Below are 21,109 nucleotides of genomic sequence, written 5' to 3' on the forward strand. Positions count from 1 at the left end.
TTGCCACGGCTCAAGACATTTTGGCAGCACAATAGTTCACTCAAGCCTTAGACCTTAAGAAATTACATTTGGGGGTGGGGAAGCTTTCAGCATTTATGGCCATGTTAGCCCGTCGTCACAAATATGACGGATGACATCCCTCGGCGAACACAATACCCAGGAAATTGGACAGGAAGAAAAGAATGGGGAAGGAAAGAAGCGACTTGGGACTACTATGTAAGATACCATCCCGGCATTTGCCCAGTGTGAATGAGGAAAATCCAGGAAAAACCACATTTAGGATGGCTGGACTGAAAAACATGTTACACCTTTTCGACCGAGTGTCCCCACCGGGAATCGAACAATGTTTTAGTGTTACATGATTCGTAATATAAAAACTATAAAGATATTGTAGGACCACAATAAAGAAAATTTATCAACGTTCACAGATATGCAAGTCATTACACAATATAGATACTCAAATACTAAAAAGTTATATCACACCCTTCCGTGGACATTCCGTGACGCGGAAGTAAAATATTCTGATAGCTTTTAAATGAAATTAAGAAAGTACAGGGCATAAATTTTGTACATAAATTTCAAAACGAGACGAATAAAAGTTCGAGAAAACTTTTCCAGAGTCGAGGGAAGACTGAAAAGATCTTCGAGAAGCGAGAAACTACGAGATTTCTACAAAATTTACGAGTCGAGACAACCTTATTTTTCGTCTCGTCTCGTTTCTTGGGAAACTAGAGCTGGCGTATCTGAAATCTCGTAACTATCTAAGTACTTTTTTTTTTTCGAAATATATTGAGTAATTATATGATCTATGACAAACGAATAAAATCACCAGAAATGTATTCCCGGAAAGTTGCTGTTTAGAACTTCATTTGTCTGTATAAGTTTACTTTCTCATTTGAAGAGAAGTAGAAAATTCACACAAATGTTACGCGATAGATGATTGATTTGCGCACGTACTCATATACTAGGTTCGGTATCCAACAGACGCACAAGTTCTCAGTGTTCATTGAACATTCTAACGCAGTTTGAGAGCTACTTCAAATAAGATGTAATAGACCCCATTCCATAAAATTTAAAATAATAATAATAATAATAATAATAATAATAATAATAATAATAATAATGGAATTCAGCCCAATGAATATCGAAACTTTGAGGTAGTTTTTCTCGTGACCTCATGGGAGGATATGGGATAAAAGAATCTTCAAATTAATATAAAATGCGCCGATTAGAAATCTATCCAAGTGTGGGCACTTTTTCTGACCATTGGTGTGAGGAATAGTTCTTTCCTAGTTTCAGTTAGACCTAAATTATATTAAATGAGGAAATATGTAATTTTTTATACAATATTACGAAGGAACCAAGTACAAAAAGTAAAAGCGAATGAGAAAGTAACGTTTTAGCAATAAGCCTCCAGAGACCAATTTCTAAAATTTGTCGTTCAAAAGTATAAAAAACGTTACTGATGTGGTACTCTTTTTATTTATCTATTAAAATGCTACAATAGCAATTAAAAACGCCTGAACTCCAACCTATAACTTTGGCTTTCAAATCTTTCATTTACGGTTATATGTGATTTCACGCTTAATAGAGACAAACATTTTAAGTGTGTGTACTTTAAATAAATTGTTTAAGTAGATCTTTTATTATAAATTTTATGTTTTAAAATTATTGTTCAAAGCCTTTGTATTTTAGTAAACCTTCTCCAAAATCAATGCAAATGAACCGTGCTGCCATCTTTGGAGTTCTTTTAGACTATATGTTTGTGGACGTTTATATGTTTGTGGCCAATCCTTTCGACAATGAGATCTCGTAAACTACAGGCTCTAGAAAGATTACGTTTTCACTGATCGATTGCAAATTTTGCGTAGATAGTCCAGTTCTAATTGAATATTTTAAAAAAACATGGTTATTATTTCTTTATTACATTTTTACGGGTACACTGGAAGTGTTGAAATTTAAAAAAAACTAAAGCATCATATCCTACGCGTTATACATTCCAACACCACATAGTTGTATATTGGGGTTTATATGTCTCAGGCGTTTGTTTCATGGCCAAATAATAAAGAAAAAGTAAGGATAACCATTTCTCCAGTCTAAGATGAATCTTTATTGTTTGGAGTGTTTAGCCCAATGGGCATCATATATCACTGACATTATAATTAATTGTATGTGTAATGTATTTGCTTATTACATACTGCATGCAAGAAAAAAACAAATAACACTGATCATATCTGAATTAGAAACTCCAACCGGAAGTAGGCTCAAATCTTGCAAACGGTGGGAGATATTGAAAAAATAATTGAAAAATCTTTCCTTTATGGTACCCTTAGGCGATTTTTATCAAGACGTCTTTCACTTGTCTGTAAAGGGACATCCACAGATGTTGTGACGAATGACAAGGAGATTCATGCTCATATGAGAATGATGCGCTGTGTAGAAAGCGCAGAATCATCTAGTATTAAATAAATTTAAAAGCTTTAATTGTTCACATTTAGATATTTATTTATTAGTTTTCCACCACCTCCTACCTCAATCTCTATCATCCCATATCTTTATGCTGTTATAAATGATAGTGCACGTAGCGTGATTGTATTTACTATTAGAAATTAGCGTGATTTGCTAAGACGTTTGCAGTTTATTATTAGGAATTCTCATTGTTTCTCTTGTATTTCTACAACCTACATTACATATCTCTTAAGCATTGTTGTCTAATATTCCAGGAAATTAGTGTAACTCACAGATGGACATTTTTTGTATAATAAATAGGATAGTTTAATCATTGGTTAAAAGTTCCGTGTTGGCCCTGTACCTTTGGCTTTTGTATTATAAATAGGGTAGTTTAATCACTGGTTAACAGTTACATGTTGGCTCTGGTTGGATTGCAGTTTAGTATCCCTTTCAGAACGGAACTAGATATAAACTACACACATAACTTTGACATACTAGTTGTGAGCGTGGAAGTACAGCTTTATGTGGGATTCCAAATACGTGAGCACCCATCGAAAATCGAACCTGGATAAAAAAAAAAAAGAAATCTTTTGGTTTGGATGTCCCGTGTAGGCTAAAGAATACGGTGTTGATAAGAATAAATAAAATGGTAGAATAAAGAAAGTGGGAGGAAACGGGAGAATGCCGAGAAACCCCCCACACGGTATTTGTCCACTACAAAGGGCGAGCTCAGATAGAACCAGAGAGCCTGGAACCCAAGCCGAAGACGCGTACCTTAACTGTATAGATACTTTTTTTTAAATTTTGTTCAAAAGTTTATATGAAGGTTACATATATACTCATTATCTAATGAGCTCCATCTAATGAATCTTATTTACTTTGGTTCACTTACGCATTAAATAGGGACACGTAACGAAAGTCCTTTTAATTGTTACTAGTATCCTTACGAACTTCGATCATATTTTTCTCAATTATTAGTTACCACACAACATTGGAAGTGGGAGGGGGGGTAAAAACGTCACAACTCTTAGCTTCCTTTATTTTCTATTTTCTTTATATTTCAGTGTCGGATTCAGTGCTTTGCTCTTTTTTTCTATTTTTTTTTTTTTCATGTTGACCCAAAGCATTATATCATATCAAAATACTGATAAACTTTTCAACTTTTTTCTTCTTTTAATATCACCTAAGAAACAAGACACGTGGTGGTCCAATTGATCTGAAAAGTTTCATAAGTATATAGTTGCTTGAGTACAAACAATGAATTACTAGATTTAAAAAAAAAATCGGATCTTCTATTACTGTTCATTATAAACTTACATATACACACAACTTTGTCTCATAACCCAACCAAACTTATAATTTACGATAAGTAACAAAGCTCGAACTGAGGATCTCCTAGAGGAAAATCGAAACTATTTGCTGTGCTTGCTAGAGTCATTTACGAGTACTTATATCTGTGAACTTACACGCACACTGTACAATTACACGTCCTGTAGGTACAGGGTTGTCAAACTATTGCTGTACTTTCAAATTACATTCAATAGGGTTGTTACTGAACAATAAACAAACGAGCAAATAAGTTATTTATTTTTTTTATTTATAGAAGTGGAAACTAAGGTGTTCACAATTCTTTAAAAATCGTGAACAATATGTACATAATACACTAAAATTATTGTGTAATATTAGAAAAATGTATGCATATATATTTTTAACCAGGCGCATTCTGTCGACAAATTAAAAAACACACACACATATATTATATATATATATATATATATATATATATATATATATATATATATATATATAAACGATAATAATGCCTGTTGTTCTGTATGGTTGCGAAACATTGACGCTTACTCTGAGGGAAGAACGTAGACAAAGTATTTGAGCACAAGATCCTGAGACGAATATTCGGACCCTAAAAGAACGGGAACGGGGAGTGGTGGAAACTTTATAATGAGGAACTGCATAACTTATAGCGTTTACCATTGTTAGGGTCATCAAGTCTAGGAGGGTTAGGTGGGAAGGTCGTACGACCATTAGGAAGACCTAGGCGCAGATGGGAGGACGTGTTTCGCAGAAATAGGAATACAAAGTAGAAACTGGACCCAGTTGGCTAACGACAGAAGTCAATGGAGAGCTTTTGTGAATGCGATATCGAACCTCTGGGTTCCATAGATCATACAGATAGTTAGTGAACTAGGCCTACATTTTTAATAAAATTTAATTTTGACCTTTCCTAAATAAAAACTTTTCACGGCTACGTGGTTAGCATACGTAAGTTTGTTGCGGGAGGCTTGAGCTCGGTTTTCTAAAATATATAGTTTGTTCCACTGAGTCAAGGCATATAGGTACGCACATTTTGTGTAAGCTCTACTGAGTAAAAGATTATGAGCACAATACAGCTTTCGTGTAAGTTCTACTGAGTCAAGGCTTATGAGTACATTACACCTTTTTTAATATAAGTTTTACTGAGTCCCCTTTTGTATAAGTTCTACTCTGTCAAGGCTTACATCTTTCGTGTAAGTTCTACTGAATCAATGCTTACAACTACAGTACTTCTTTGTGTAAGCTCTACTGAGTCAAGGCTTATAGATACATTACACATTTTTATATACTGAGTCAAGGCTTATACGAAGAATACACCTTTTGTGTAAGTTCTGGGAGTATTTGAGCAAGAGGGGGGTGAAACTAGTTCTGCGAAAATATTGGTAGACCAAGTTGAGGACAATCGGAGAAATATCCTAAAGGAAGTTTCGTATTTCCAAGATGAAATTTCCACCCGGGCCACCCTCTGAAATCGGTACTTGGTGGGATGACCCTTATTTATTAGTACAACATTCACTTTTATCTATTACCATACTACTGACAAACAAAACGCAAGGTATTGTGCAGCAGAGTGAAGTACTATTATATAACATGTTTACTGGACTCAAGAGAATGTAATCAAGATGTCAAATCACCGATCGTTACTACCCTTTTGCAACAATTACGTGTTAAATTCCTTTTACATTGTCTAGACATAAATAAGGAAATATGTCGCTATTACACCGAGATCATACAGATAAAAATATACATCACTAAAACATTATATAATACATATTACAGTTACAAATCAATATAACTGTGATGCATTTTTCCACTTGTTGTTATTATACATATATGTAAGACATACAATAGCTTAGTTAATGTATTTTGCTGCATTTAGTACATAGTTACTTTTTTATAATATGTTCAATATCTCTATTCCATTATAATAGTAAAGAATATATTTTTATTTCATGCACACGAATTATTTTGAAATTGGACAAACACAATTTTGTCTAATATTTTCCCGGTTTTCTATTCCTTTTGCTACAGTTAAATATCATGTGTCTACAGATCTACTTTCCAATCGCTGATGTGCGTGACTAAGAGTTCGATTCTCGGTAGGAACATTTATTTCTGTGTGTTGACCAATTAATTATGTTGAGAAACCTATGATGTTACCTGAATTGATGAGTGCAAACTAATTGAATATTCTTTACTCACAATACTATACACCACTCATATGACAAAGAAAGTACATACTAAAACTGAATGTGGACATATAACGTAATAACCAACTGTTCTTAGTCCGCTGCCGGCTGCACGAAGGGCTCTCCAAGCTTTCTGCATAACTATCTATCTTATGCAATTTTTTCCCCCAAGATCCAAACATTATTACCAATTAAACACAATTACTGTTAATTAGCAACATGTATTAACAATTAAATTCTCAAGAATGAACGAAATATAATATCAAGAAGAGGAAAAGAAAATGAATGAATTTATTATTATTGTTGATTTAAAAGCGGAAATCTGTTGAAGATTGGCGCAACTATACGCGCACTTACCCATGAAACCAAGTAGATGCAAACATAGGCCTATGCATTTTTTAACGGGCATTAATAAAATAAAACAAACAAATACAAAAAAAGTTAATTTAGCCACCTGCCTAATTTGGTCAAAGATATCAGAGCACTGACCTTACTATTCTGTACTATTTTAAGAATTTGATCGTTTTATACGTAACCTGGAATGGCCCAATTTACTTGTAAGTTTCACTATACTTCGTAGGGTTATCCATAGTTTTGGCCCACGAGACTAGATTTGGGCTGAGTTCCTTCGTGGCTAAGCGGTTAGCGCACGCGCCTTTGGCGTAGGAATCCCGAGTTCGATTCCCGCGCGGGAGCTCATGTGGTTTGGATTCCACGTTAATCAGCAGATTCCGTTTCACATAACCTCACTGCTGAAAGGGGCGTTAAACTCAAAATCATTCAATCAATCAATCTGGCTTGGGCCTGTCTCGTCTCGAAAGGGTGTCATGAAAATTATGTAGTCTGCAAAACTTTTTTTTTTTTTTTTTTTTTTTTTTTTGCTATTGGAAGAGTTCTGTCTTGCTTTGTATTTTGACATGAAAATTCGGTATCGTGAGCAACTGTTGTACTTCTCCATAATCTTTCCGAGACAATATATCATTTTCACGACACTTTTTCGAAACCAAATACGTAGTTTCAGCTCTCATCTCGTAAGAAACGGTAGCACAGTGATACCTTGAAATCCAAACGTAATCCGCTGCAGTTTCCACGACCTCAAATTTTTAAAATAATTTTAACAATAAATAGTATAATGGATTTGAAAGTAAAATATTAACAAAAAGTAATACCCTAACACATTTATTATTTTTGTGTTTCAATGAAAATGTAAATTAATAAAATTAAACATATACCAGTATGAATTTACCCTAAAAAGAAATGATCATGGCGCATGTGGGGGCGGGAGGATAGAGATTATTGCTTACAAGACGACTTACCATCTGTGATAGTATCAGGCAATGCGTTTCCAGGGAAGTGTACGTATAAACAAACAACAACGTGCTAAGCGTTCGGGCTCCGCGCCGGAAGTTTGCTCGAATCATTCGTTCGGATTTGAAGCTGTTCAAGTTTCAGGACGCTGCAATTCCGGAAGCAATACTATATTTTGTAACTTGGCCACTTGTAGTGTTGTCCACGAGACGAGGAATAAATTGCCTCGCTTTGTAAATTTACGTACAAAATTTATCCCCTACCTTTCTTCTTAATTTCTTCTAGAAGTTATCAGAATCATTCCGCGTCATAAGAAGTGCACGAAGGGTGTGATATAACATTTAAACCATATTTAGTATTGAAATATATTGTGTTCGTCCAATCACATTAGCTTGTAATACTGAATTACGCATGTAATATTGTTAAGTTTTCGTTTAACATGTAGATTTGACACACACACACACACACACACACACACAAAAAGCAAATTTATGTTGGACTGGTAAGACTGTTAATTGGGTAGCAGGCCGGTAGCCAGCCCAAAAATGAAGGGAGACCCGGCTGAAGTTAGGGGGGGGGGCAATCCAACGATATTATAGTTCATTTGCAAGCCTAACTTGAAAATTTTAGGGGGGGGGCCGTACCCCCTAGACACCCTGAATAGGGACCTGTTGGGTGGTATTGGGAGTATGTCGAATAATGTTCTCCTATAGATCTTAGCATGTTACAAAATTCCGTCAAGTTTTATTAATTAGTTTAAAAGTTATACAGGTGTTTCAAGATAAAGCATCCACCTTGTATATTGTACGTAATCTACAAAAATTATCCGATCAAGACCAACCTTGGAATGGGGTATGTCTTGATTTGCTTAATAAGCATTTGAAATATTTACGCAGTCACACCTTTTGGTCCCCACGTTATGCACTGAAAAATATTTATAGGGTTAAATTAGTCAAAATTAGGTTGGTAGTAAGCGAACTGCTTTGTCAACATACAGTACACCGAGCTCTTCGATACCACAACTAAATACCACTTGAGTAATTAATCTTCAGTCATTTAATCGAGTAAGTGACTAATTCAACCGAAGGGATTAATTAACCGAGTACGTACAGCCCATAACGAAAAAAATAAGAAAAAATGAAAAGGAATTGAGAAGAATCGAACCACTGACCGACGAATAACACCTTAACACTCCTGGTTAACACGACAGTGGTCATTATGCTCTGCGGAAAACCGTAATTCCTTGCTTCTCCACTAAGAATGTGATAATGAGAACACTCACAGGTCAGTGGTGTATTTAAGGGGGGTTCAGGGTTAAGTCCCCCGAAAATTAGTGAAATAGACCTATCTTCACATTTCCAGAAATAAAGTCAGCACTCCCCGAAACAAAATCGTAAATATGCTACTGAGAACACTTAAAACATTTCTACTCAGCTAGAGCCCTCCGAAACGGACCACTTTGGTTGAAACTTGGTACGTAGGATCTTTTCATGTCATTTCAGGGCCTATTACACATTCAATCCAAAACCCATCGTTTTAAATTGGTTTTAAAGTAACCGAGTGAACCGGTTAAAAATATTTTTTTTTACCAATTTTCTTGGTAACTAGTAGCCCAGAAATAGGTTAAAAGAGTACTGCTCAGTTACTAGTAACCCAGATGATTTCTTCAAGAAGTGTAGTTTCAACGGAAGTTCGGCTTCTAGGAATCAAGTTTTCATTTAATCCTCACTCAGCAAACGAACAATTTTCTTAGTGTGGGCCATCGAAGTTGGCTGGGAACGTAATGAAATTTTCGCAAGAAATTTCACTAATTGATCTTCATTTTGTTGCTATAGGTTATTTATAATAACCTAATAGCCTATATTTATAATAAATCTTTGTTCAGATCAACAAAGGACTTGGAAACATACGGTCTTATGCAGAGTCGTTCAAACGCGTGATTAGTGTCATACTAAAGAGTACAACTAACATGTTTCCTGCAGTAGTCAAACCTCTAGTATGATGCTAATCATACGTCAAAACGACTCTGCATAAGTTCCATAGTGATTTAAACTGAACTGTACCTTTAGCTAAGCATATATATATATATTTATTAAAGTATCTTCGGCAACACTGTATCTATCCATGCATTCAGCACCAATGGTGTAAGTTAACATAGATAATATCAGAAAATTAAATGATGCACAGACGCATGCTTTGATTGCTACAACGGGTGCTTAAAATAAAGTAAGAAACCAACCGGAAACTAAAACTATGGATAATAGAATAAAGATGGGAAGAGGTAAGATGCAAATTGTGTTGGATCGAGAACAAAGAATGGAGCTATGTCTGACGTATTCAATACAGAAGACAGCGGATGAAAACTTAAAAAAAAAAAAAAAAAAAAAAAAAAAAAAAAAAAAAAAAAAACTAGAGTGAGTGAATGCTCTGTACAGAATCGATTCAGGAGCGGTGGATAGGAACGTGCGCGGGGAATAGAGAGCGGGTAGGGGGGAATATATCAAAAAAGGAGGACCGGTTTTCTATTTGCACTTCATCAATAGAGCATAGTGATGTAAGTGACCATACGTAAGCATTATGGAAAGTAAGTTGTCGTGACACCAATGGGATCGATGCAAGCTATTGTTTAATGTTTATTTCAGGATAGAATAATGCAGTCTGTTCTATAATGTCACGTAGTCTGCATTTAAATTGCTTCGATTGGGAATCTTTTTTTTTTTTTTATTTTCTTAAAAAATAAAACAAGGCTACATGTTTTGTTTTAATGTTCTACTTTTTTTCTTTTTTTAGAAATAAGCATAGTGATGGCCATATCCATATAATATTTATTGTCAATAAACCTAACACTTTATAAGCTATCATTCACAGATAAAAATCACACAGAAAAATATTTCAAATATAGTCCAGAACTCCAGATTTACGTTCATGTCAAGTTTGGTCACACTCGGATGATTTCTGTACATCACACATGATATGCATGTTAAATAAATTCAAATAAATTCCATAGAGGTTATTCCGTACCAGCCTTCGCAAAATTTTGTAGATCGCAACGTAACGCAAAAGTCGGGTAAGTCATCGTAAGTGCTATATCGACTTATCGTAAACTAAAATGTATATTTTGTGTTGTGTTGACGCAAATCTGTACCGAATGACACCCCATGTTATAAATTTAGGAGGAGAATTCCTTACACCAAATGCAGAAAACAAGTTCTAATAAACATAAGCTCGGAAAATGGATCCTTTCTAAATAATAAGCCGCCGAAAATTTGAATGGTCACACTCGGATGATTTCTGTACATCACACATGATATGCATGTTAAATAAATTCAAATAAATTCCATAGAGGTTATTCCGTACCAGCCTTCGCAAAATTTTGTAGATCGCAACGTAACGCAAAAGTCGGGTAAGTCATCGTAAGTGCTATATCGACTTATCGTAAACTAAAATGTATATTTTGTGTTGTGTTGACGCAAATCTGTACCGAATGACACCCCATGTTATAAATTTAGGAGGAGAATTCCTTACACCAAATGCAGAAAACAAGTTCTAATAAACATAAGCTCGGAAAATGGATCCTTTCTAAATAATAAGCCGCCGAAAATTTGAAACATCACGTTTTACAACGCCCAGGCTTGAAAATTATTGGACCTCCAGCAAGCAATTTCAAGAGTTATGTAAGTATCCATATTTCACAATCCTCTAGTACTGGTACGCACGCAGCGAGTACTCGATTAGGGTGTAGTACTTAAAAGTGTATCCCCGTATCCCAACTTACTTTATACAATTCGTTACGCCGATATTTGAACATAACATTTTACGTACTTCAAATTGAATGAAGTATACTTTATGATGAATAACTAGTTAAAAGCACAAAATAATTAGAAGTCTTTAAATTGTTGTTGTGTTTTATTCCACGGATAAATTAGTGTTTTGTATTCTTAGTATTAGGTTAACCAGCTAATCTCAACAGCATTGAGGGTAGTCTACCCAGCAAGGATGAAATCAACAATTATTCCGACAGAAATGCATGGGGAACCCATTTATGATCGTCCATATCTTCGGAACTGGATGGATCGCCTCCGAAAACGAACTCTATTCCTAAGTTTTGGCCCTCTACATTTTGTCTAAAATTGATTGCGATCCAATAAATAGTTCTTGAGGTTTCGTGTATCCTAAATTTATAGAGTAAAATTTATAAATGTATAAATGAGTTCTTGGTAAACTAACCTCCTTCGAAAGTCAGCATAACCATGGCCAGAAATATAACAAAAAAGACAAAATTTTCAATACGGGTTTCAATGAGGCATATTTCATCAAAGCAATTCGCGCCGACACATAAATACAGAATCGTGGATGCATCATTCTAGAACTGTCCTTTTCATGGGATTTAACTGAAGCCTGTTCCTCAAAACTTACAAATTCAACAAATGTTTTCTATGAGTAAAAGAAAAAAAAAACTATGAAGCAGAAACTAGAAAAAAATGTCATTTGTAAATATTAATGATGTCATAATTTGTGACCACAATGTATGATATTTACATTTGTCACAAAATATGACTTTACAGCTGTTGAGTAGTTCTACACTAGTATTATAAGGCTAGTATCTTCGTCAAAGAGTTCCCTAGAAATGAACACTATTTTATTTTTTTCCAACATTCCGCTATTCAGATACAAGATACGCGAGGGGGCAGGAAGTTTACCTATATTATTAAACATTTTTCTGTTTCTGTATCTGGCAATCTGCAGAAATGATCAACAAGAAATATTAACAAGAAGACGACATAAATAAAATACTGTATACATAGGGTTTCTTCCAGTCATGTTTTTGGAGGAGCATGGCCCCCTAGGAGCTCTCTCAATGGCCCCCGGAGGAGACCAAAATAATACATGTGTGATATAATAATAAATAGAATAGTACCATGTGAAAATAATATGTGCCCCTCCAAATACTAAGTAAGGCCCCCCCGGAAGATTTCTCCTGAAAGAAACACTGTATACGTTAAGTACTGATATTATTTGAAATTAGGAAAAGGCTTCATACGAATGGTGTAAGAACAGGTAGAGACTTAGGCATGCTCGGAAGGCAGGATGAAAAGCAGAAGGGAAGACATTTTCTAGTTCTCCTACCTTCTTTACAAAATAAACCATTTTTAATAATCATTTTTTAAAACTTAAAATGAAGCAAAATCCTTGATTTAGTATCCCATGGTTATACCATTTGGGCTAAAGGAGACGGATAAACCATGAAAGTTAAGTTAGGATGGTTACGAATTAGTTTTCTGGGCTTTCGGCATTTATGGCCATCTTAGTCCGTCACATATGAAGGATGACGTCCTTCGTCGATCACATTATCGGAGGAAAGGGAAGGACGAAAAGGAGCGGCCTTTGGACCTATATGTTACGCACTATCCCGGCATTTGCGTGATGTAAATTAGGAAAACCCGGAAAAAATCTCCGGATGGCTGGCCTGAAAAGGTTTTACACTTTTTCCACCATGTGTCTCCACCGGAAATCGAACCCGGAACCGCTCGCACCAAAGACGAGATTCATGAAACTGAATGACTATCAAACAATTAGTGGAATAGAAATGTGAGCAAAAGGGGAAACTACCAGAATACGTTCACGAACACGTTCACTAGAAACTCACATGATCTGGGATCGAACCAGGGATGTGAGGGTTCTACCACTGAACCACCTTCCCTCCATTCTTCTGTAACTTACAGAACTTCACCGCAGGATATTAACCTGCGTATATTACCCAACCAATGCTATGCAAATAAGACTGCAATTTCAGCATATGCATCCTTTCTTGCAAACTAATGTATATTTTAAAAAATCTACTTTAAATTCTACCTCGTTTAAGCCTCATGCAAAAACAATTACACTTTATAATTTTAGAATTTAAAAAAAAAGAAAGAAAGAAAGAAAGAGAAGAAATCTTTATTAATAACATTCTTGTATAAGGAGAGAAAAAGATGAAAATACAAATTGATAATACATGTGATAAGTATCCACATGTATTTATAGCCCAAAACCTGTTTCTCTATTGTGACATTTCTACCTATCATTTTATAATCGCTTACTATTGAAAATCTTCTTTTGCATTCTGCATTTGAATTTACAAGTGTCTAAAAATAAGCAACCGGTTTTTTTCTTGTTCTATCGTTAAACTGGCTGGGATATTACAAACTCTCTGGTCCCGCCAAATACTTTTAATGTCTTCGTTGTCCATAGGTTTTCTTTGGTCGTGTCGTGTCGTGACTCAAGAAGCTCACTAAAAAAAACAAGATTGTGGAGGGTCAACACAAGGATTGCGGGGAGGAGCAGAAAATGCAAAAAACTTTTGAGACGCTGCTTAGTTGCATCTGTGTTGCTGCATTCATGTAGTAGGAAGCAGTGTTTATTTTAGTGGTGGGCACAAAACCGGTTTTTCGGTTTTCGGTTTTTAGAAAAACCGAGACCGATTTTTGAAAATTTTCGAAAAACCGGTTTCGGTTTTCTTCAAAACCCGTTCGGTCTTCTCCGAAACCGGTTATCGGTTTTCTCCAAAACCGGTTCGGTTTTTCACCTGATCCGGTTTCGGTTTTCTTCAAAACCGATTCCGTTTTTTTTTCAAAATTTGTTCTATTTCTGACCAGAATGGTGTTTCGTTGTTCTCCGGAAACCAAATCCATTTCCACAGAAATAATTTTGTGTGTTTTCGAAAAGTTTTCACCGAAACCAGTTTCGGTGAAAAACCGAACCGGTTTTGGGGAAAACCGAAATGTTGGTTTTTCGGGTTTCGGTTTTTATAAAAACCGGTTTTGCCCATCGCGTTTATTTTGTCTTCGAATAAGCGGGAAACAACGAAAGAAAGGAAGATGGTAAAATTAGTATTGAAATACGAGGGGCAGTCAAAACGTTCCCGGAATGTTGTTCTAGATTTGGCATTTGCGATGCACTCACAATGAATCTTGTACAGTATATTCCTTAGGTTGACCAATTATGAATTTACCAAGTATTAACATATCATAACAGGCAGTGTGCGACTGGACGACGAAGTGTGTGGTGATCAGTTAGTGCAATTTCCCAGATCGAGCAACGTGATAGCCTTAAAAACAGTTTAGCATCATCGGATGTTTGGCTCTTTCTAAAGCTAAAAATAGGCCTTTTCCGTTTTGCCAACGCAGAAGAGATTAAAACCAACGCGACGCCTGAACTTCGAAAGATACCAAAAAAGGACCGTGTTTAGTCAGTGTTTCCAACAATCTCAGCAGCGCTAGTACAGCTCACAGATGATGAGAAGAACCCTAGCAGAAGTAGTGTGACGGAGGTAAGGGCTCGCCCACTTTTCGGACGGGGGTTTCAAATGACACCACGGAGTAGCACACAGATAACTACACGGAGTAGCAGACAACATCTAAGTATAGGCCACACCTCAAAAACCGAAAATGGACTTGACCGTGTCGTTGACCTTTCTCCGCTACTCCTGTTTTAGGGTTCTTCTCGTCATCTGTGAACTGTATAAGAGTATTTGCACACGTCCCCGGCAATGCCGGATCCGGCACCGACAATGCCGGAACCGGAACCGGGGCTGCTTTGCACACGCAGCCGGCAAAACCGGAGCCGGATCCGGCAATGTCGGTGCCGGCTCTGCTTTGCATACACATCCCGGTAATGCCGGTGCCGAAAGGTAGTTTGAGTTTGAACGTGAAGGAGAGAACATGAGTCCGTTTTATACATTATATGAAAAGCTGCGTACATATGATTCGAAATTTTTTACTAATTACTTTCGCATGTCTAAACAAACGTTCGATTTCTTAGTACAACGAATTAGTAATCATATTCAGCGCTGTTCAGATTTTTTTTTTTTTTTTTTTGCAAGAGCCGTGTAATATTACAGACTGACTTGAATAAATGGAAGGGTCGTTCAATATCTGAGAAATAGCTCAATGCAAAGAACAAAGTTAATTTTATTACGTCAATCAAGTGACGTAGGAGCATTAACGTCTAAATCCCCAAATATCTTTTCTTTAGTACACAAAGGTATATTTGCTCTTTGTGTGTGTGGATGTGTGCGCACGAGGTATATGGCCTTCTTTTGGTTTCTTTCTCTTTTTTTTTTCACTTTTGTTGCCATAATTTTAACATCTATTTAAATTTCTCAAAATTGAAACATGCTGAGATCAAGCTATTTAAAATAATAATAATAATAATAATAATAATAATAATAATAATAATCTCTACAAAGGCAACATTGCGGCTGCCTATTCACTCAGTATACAATCGTTCTATGGAACAAATACCAGACAAGACAGAGTACATATTTTTTATTACGATCTATAAGGTAAAACAGTATGCAACCACAAGAATAGAAATTTTCTTGTTCAGTTTGTGCATTTTCAGTTCTTTCTGTAGCTGTGTTGTAGTTTTTATTTACTTTAATTTTATTTACAACCTTTGTTATGCTTGAAAATGCCTACTTCTACGATTATGATGGATATTTATACCGTACATACTGGGTTGCATAATTAACAGGATAAGCACTGGACAACTATCCTAGATTCATAATTTCTTCGTATCTCCATTTTGTTCATTTCCGCCAAGTTGATTTTTTTTTAAAAATTATGACTTCATATATGCTAAGACATATTCTCTATCAAAACGAATCCAACGACCCCTTTGTTTAAATCGTTTAAGTAAGTTTCAGCTGTAGAAGATAACAAATTAATATACATACATACATGTGTGAAACTCACTTTACGCGTTGCCGTAGTTGGATAATTCAAACAAGATCCGAATTTCCCTTGCTGAGAATTTATGTAAATAGCAAGCCACTATATCTGTGGTACCTCACAGCCATTTTTATTATTTCATTCTTCATTATATATTCATATGATGTGAAAAAAGAAAATAACAAAAAACCTGAAGTAAACAAAAAATCCAAATACAGGAAAAGAAACAAGAATACATAACGCCTTGCCACTCACTCACTGTAGCTAGATTGAAGAAACCTATCAACAAGCCGGCTCCGTCTTTGCCGGCTGCGTGTGCATCTACGCATAATAAAACATTGCCGCCGACAAAACCGGAGCCGGAGCCGGCACCGACATGTCGGCGGCTAGTCCGGCTGCATTTGCCGGAGCCGGGAGTTCCACCGGCTTTTTTGCCGGGTCGGAAAGCGTGTGCCAGCTACCATTTGATTACATTGCCGCCGACTCCATCGCCGGCATTGTCGGAACCGGATCCGGCATTGCCGGGGACGTGTGCAAACGCTGTAAGTGTATGTGTTCAGAAGGTGCCAACTTTGAAGGCGGTTTAAGTAAATGTACTTACATTGTGGTAATAAAGAGCTAAAACAGAATTCCGGACACTTCTTGACTGCACCTCGTATACGACTCAAATAATACAAGATTACTCTGAAAAGGTTCTGGTCCCTCGATACTATCGGAAGAATATTAACTAATTAAGTGTACAAATGAATGAATACTTGTATCCTGGCTCCGTTGATACTACAGAAGAGTGAAGGGCAAACTTTTCTAGAAAAGAGCCAAAGAACAAACTTTAAGCAGGCCAAGATAATTTAGTAGAAACAATAATGGTACATTTTACTATGCTCTAGTAATGATTGAAAGATTACAAAGGGGAATGTGATGAACGAGATTGTAAATACAGTTCTAAATTTCTCATAATCTAGTTTGAATTGGGATGAAATGATTCTCGGAAGTGAAGTTATATTCGTCAGAGTGGGAATCATGTGACGGGAAGGATAAGGGACCATTTCAAGCTCGCAGGCCGTAGTTTGCCCATCACGGCTATAGGAAGTCAGAATGCTCTATATTGAAGGAATACTAATTGGTGTGTACAAGTGAATGAATATCTCTATCGTGACTCCTTTGATACTATAGGAAGTAAGAACATCTTAAATAGGAGAAATATTAATGAATGTACACAAGTGATGACTAGTGTAATGAAGGCATAATTTCAGTGTTTTGTATGCCTGCTACCTTTACTAAAAGTCCGCAAGGGGGATTATGGTCTCTAAGCTGCATCTGGCGACTTTTAATTCTTCAATATATATATACACTGCTCCACAAAACTTAAGCAACTCGAAGAAAGTGGCAGAAAATAAAACGACACGATCACTGCACCAAGTATGATGAACACACAGACGGTCCAGATGTACAATGCAACACAAGTGAAGACGAACAATGCAGTTAGGATATACAGAGTGACCAAAAAGTTTAGCCCAACGATACCTCAACAGGTGAAGCTGGATTGTACGAGGGCATAGGCAGTCAATATGGCGTGTGACCACCACAAACAGCTATACAGGCACGACATATGGCCTCCATGCTGTAAATCTGAGTGTTGATCAAGTCTTGCGGCAGATGGCGCCACTCCTCGAGGAGAGCTGTTTGCAGGTCAGGGAGAGTGCGTGCTGGTGGAATGCGCTGCGCTATTCGCCGCTCAAGAGCATCCCACACATGCTCGATGCGATTCAAGTCCGGCGAATATGTAGGCCATGCAATACGTGTAATGTCCTCGGTCTCCAGATACTCGGACACAAGATATGCACGGTGTGGGCGGTCATTGCCATCCATGAACAGGAAGTCTGGGTCAAATGCTCCGCTGAAATTGTGCACATGTGTATTGAGAATTTCATCCTGGTACCGTTGTGCTGTCAAAGTGCAATGTTGCACAATATGGAGGTCCGTTTTCCCATCCAGCATAATTCCACCTCACGCCATAATGGAAACACCGCATAAGACGGCCGTTTAGCAAGAAGTTTGGATGATAGCGTGTTCCAGGCTCTCTCCACACTAAAGTCCGACCAGAATCAGAAGAGGCTGAATCTCGACTCATCTGAAAACATGACACCCACCCACTGGTGTTCCCCCCATGCAACATGTTCCTGAAACTATGTGTAACTCGCACGTTTGTGTTCCAGTTTCAATGGCACACACAGCACAGGCCTTCTTGCATATAGTCCTGCTCTATTGAGCCGCCGACGAACAGTTTCACGACTCACGCGCTGTCCTGTAGCCTGAAACAACTCATTGGCCAGTTGAGAGCATGAGGCTTGACGGTAACGTTTGGCAGAAATTGTGAGAAATCGGTCATCGACGGCCGACGTCTTCTTCGAATGGCCTCCTCCATGACGTCTACTGACTTCACCTCCATTTTGGAAGCGATTCCAGAGCCTCGACACAACACTTTTGTTCACGTTGAATTACTGCGCCACTTCCACTTGTGATCGGTTCAATTCCAACCACCTAATTATTCGTCCGCGGTCAAAGTAACTCAAATATCGTCTACCAGCCATTACAAGGTGAGTAACCTACACAAGAACCACAAACTCAATGTTTGGAGCCTCGGACACTACTGGGCTGTAGTGTACGCCTCATGGCATAATTTATTCACCGCGCTTGCAACGGTGCTGCTTATGCGATAGAGTGGGTGCCTGCCTTGCCTGTATGTCTCTGTGTATGTGCATGCCACTAACCAGTGTTAAATGGGCCCCACACGTTACTTATACCACGTTCTCTCGGGTTGCTTAAGTTTTGTGGAGCAGTGTATATATATATATATATATATATATATATATATATATATATATATATATTTGTACTTAAGTCTCCAATTTCGGTTATAAAAATAATTGTTATATGATACTATATGGTCAGAAAATATAACAGCATTTGTCTTTTTGCGGACAACTATGCCGCGAATATCGGAATGGTACGGTACCATACAAATCAGCATCTTAGATTTCTTTGTAAGCCCTTTCCTCCCCTTATCCAAAGCTAATAATAATAATAATAATGAAAAGTTTCAATTTTAAGTGATTTCTTTTGTGGATCCGAATATAATTAGGAGGCTGCCTTTTAATCATCTGCTCCCAAGTTCAAGTCTCGATGGGGAGTTCGTTCGATGAACCACTATCGTCAGATAATAGGAGGGCTACATTTGAATTAAGGTTAGTTTAAAGGGACAAGTTTAGCCGATAGATGTCACTACGTTCCTCGTATCTCTTTCATGTATTTTTTTATCTTTCACGAAAATTCACGATTTCTCTTACAAACTTCACACTATAGACTTCAAAATTTTAGAGAAGGAACTTTATAACATATCGAAGGCAACAATCCGTACCGATTTTTTATTTAGAATTTTCTTCATTGTTGAAATGCCTAAATTGTTGAAATTGAATATCCAAATCTCTAACAATATATTGTTTCAACAATAAAGGAAATTCTAAATAAAAATTCGGTACGGATTGTTGCCTTCGATATGTTATGAAGTCCCTTCTCTTAAAATTTGAAGTCTGAAGTTTGAAATTTTTAAGAGAAATTGTATATTTTCGTGATAGGTAAAATATGATGAAGACAGACCAGTATTGACGAAAGAAGAGAAATTCAGTTTTTAAAAAGATATTTTTTTGCGCCCTTGGTGAGAAATCTATCAGAAAATCTACGAACACAAGTAGCTAGGAGTTCAGACATTACCATACATTATCAAACAGTTTCATCAGCATATTTATTAAATAACAAGGAGGCACGGTAACTCAGTTGTAGATACCTTACCAAGTAAGTTTGTAGTGAGGCGAATGTCGTGTCCATGGATTTTCTCGGGGTACTCTCCTTTCCTCCCAGATTTCTATTTCATCAATTATTCCATCATTATTCACCTGACTTAATCATCTGTCTCCCTTAGCCTAAAGGTCATAATTGGTTTGTTCGAGTTTAACGTCCCATGATTATGCCCGGGAGACTAAGGGAGACATGGACCTACTGATCATAGTGGAATCCGAACAACTTTTTTCGTTCAACTGTACTCCCACTAGGAATGAAACCCGGGACCACGCACACCAAAGCCAAGCATGCTAGCCACTAGGCTAAGAAGCGGGGGTTCTAAAGATGGGACGTTAAACTGAAAGATTTCATTTTATTAAAATTTCATTTATCTTTTAAAAAAAAAATTATTAACTATATAAACTCTTATCAAAACTTTAAAATTATATTTTCGAATCCGTCACTGGTTCCACAGGGAGCTACAGTAATACTTAACTCTCTTAATTTGTAGTATCTCGATAGCTACAACCTTCTTAAATTGATTTTATTGTTCTCACAAGTACATACAAACAGTTAACTATTACTATCCTTTTCTTTAAAATAAACTAACTTGTTAGATATTTACCTAACATGTCGCCAGCCTGTAGCGTATTTTTATCTCTAAGTACAATTCATGTTCTTACAACACTTATCTGTCGACCGAGTGAACTTTACTCCCTTCGTCTTCTTACAGTTTATTTGTTAATTTCTAAATACAATTTCCATGTATTATTTCATTCCGTCTGTTTATTTTATTTTTTTCTTTTCTTTTCCTGTGACAAGAGAGAAAGATAATGAAAATATTTGCTTGCCTTTTGAACATAGTGTCTTACATCTACAATTCGAGATATAGACGAAGAAAATATGAGAAATTAATATTCTACCAAACACTGAAGTTGAATTATATTAATAACTAGCAAATACTTATACACGTGTTACTGCGCGCACTATTTTCCATTCCTTCTTCTGAATCTTTCGAGAAAACTAAATACATGGAAGTTCGTCGGGGTCGTAATACGCCAAATTATGGATGCGTTAAAATATCAAACAATACTTTTGATAAAGTGGATACTTTCAGACATGTAAGATCAATATTAACAGACGAAAGCCATATTCACGAAGAAATTAAATGTCTACTAAACGCAGGGAATTCGTGTTGTTATTTATTTCAAAATATCTTGTCGTCGCGAATTCTGAAGAGGAACTTCAAGCTTAAAATATATAAAACGATAATCATGC

General features: G+C 36.6%; 1 protein-coding gene and 1 long non-coding RNA gene across 3 annotated transcripts in view; one reads left to right on the forward strand and one right to left on the reverse strand.

Moving 5' to 3' along the window:
• The window catches only part of zfh2 (Zn finger homeodomain 2), a 617,436-nt gene that overhangs the window by 390,642 nt on the left and 205,685 nt on the right, over positions 1 to 21,109 (reverse strand). The window lies entirely within an intron of this gene.
• LOC145674869 (uncharacterized) overlaps positions 1 to 21,109 on the forward strand; it is a 35,451-nt gene that overhangs the window by 8,805 nt on the left and 5,537 nt on the right. The window lies entirely within an intron of this gene.

This window comes from Thermobia domestica, chromosome 18, assembly GCF_964235325.1.
Source record: "Thermobia domestica chromosome 18, izTheDome1.hap1.1, whole genome shotgun sequence".
Taxonomy (NCBI): domain Eukaryota; kingdom Metazoa; phylum Arthropoda; class Insecta; order Zygentoma; family Lepismatidae; genus Thermobia; species Thermobia domestica.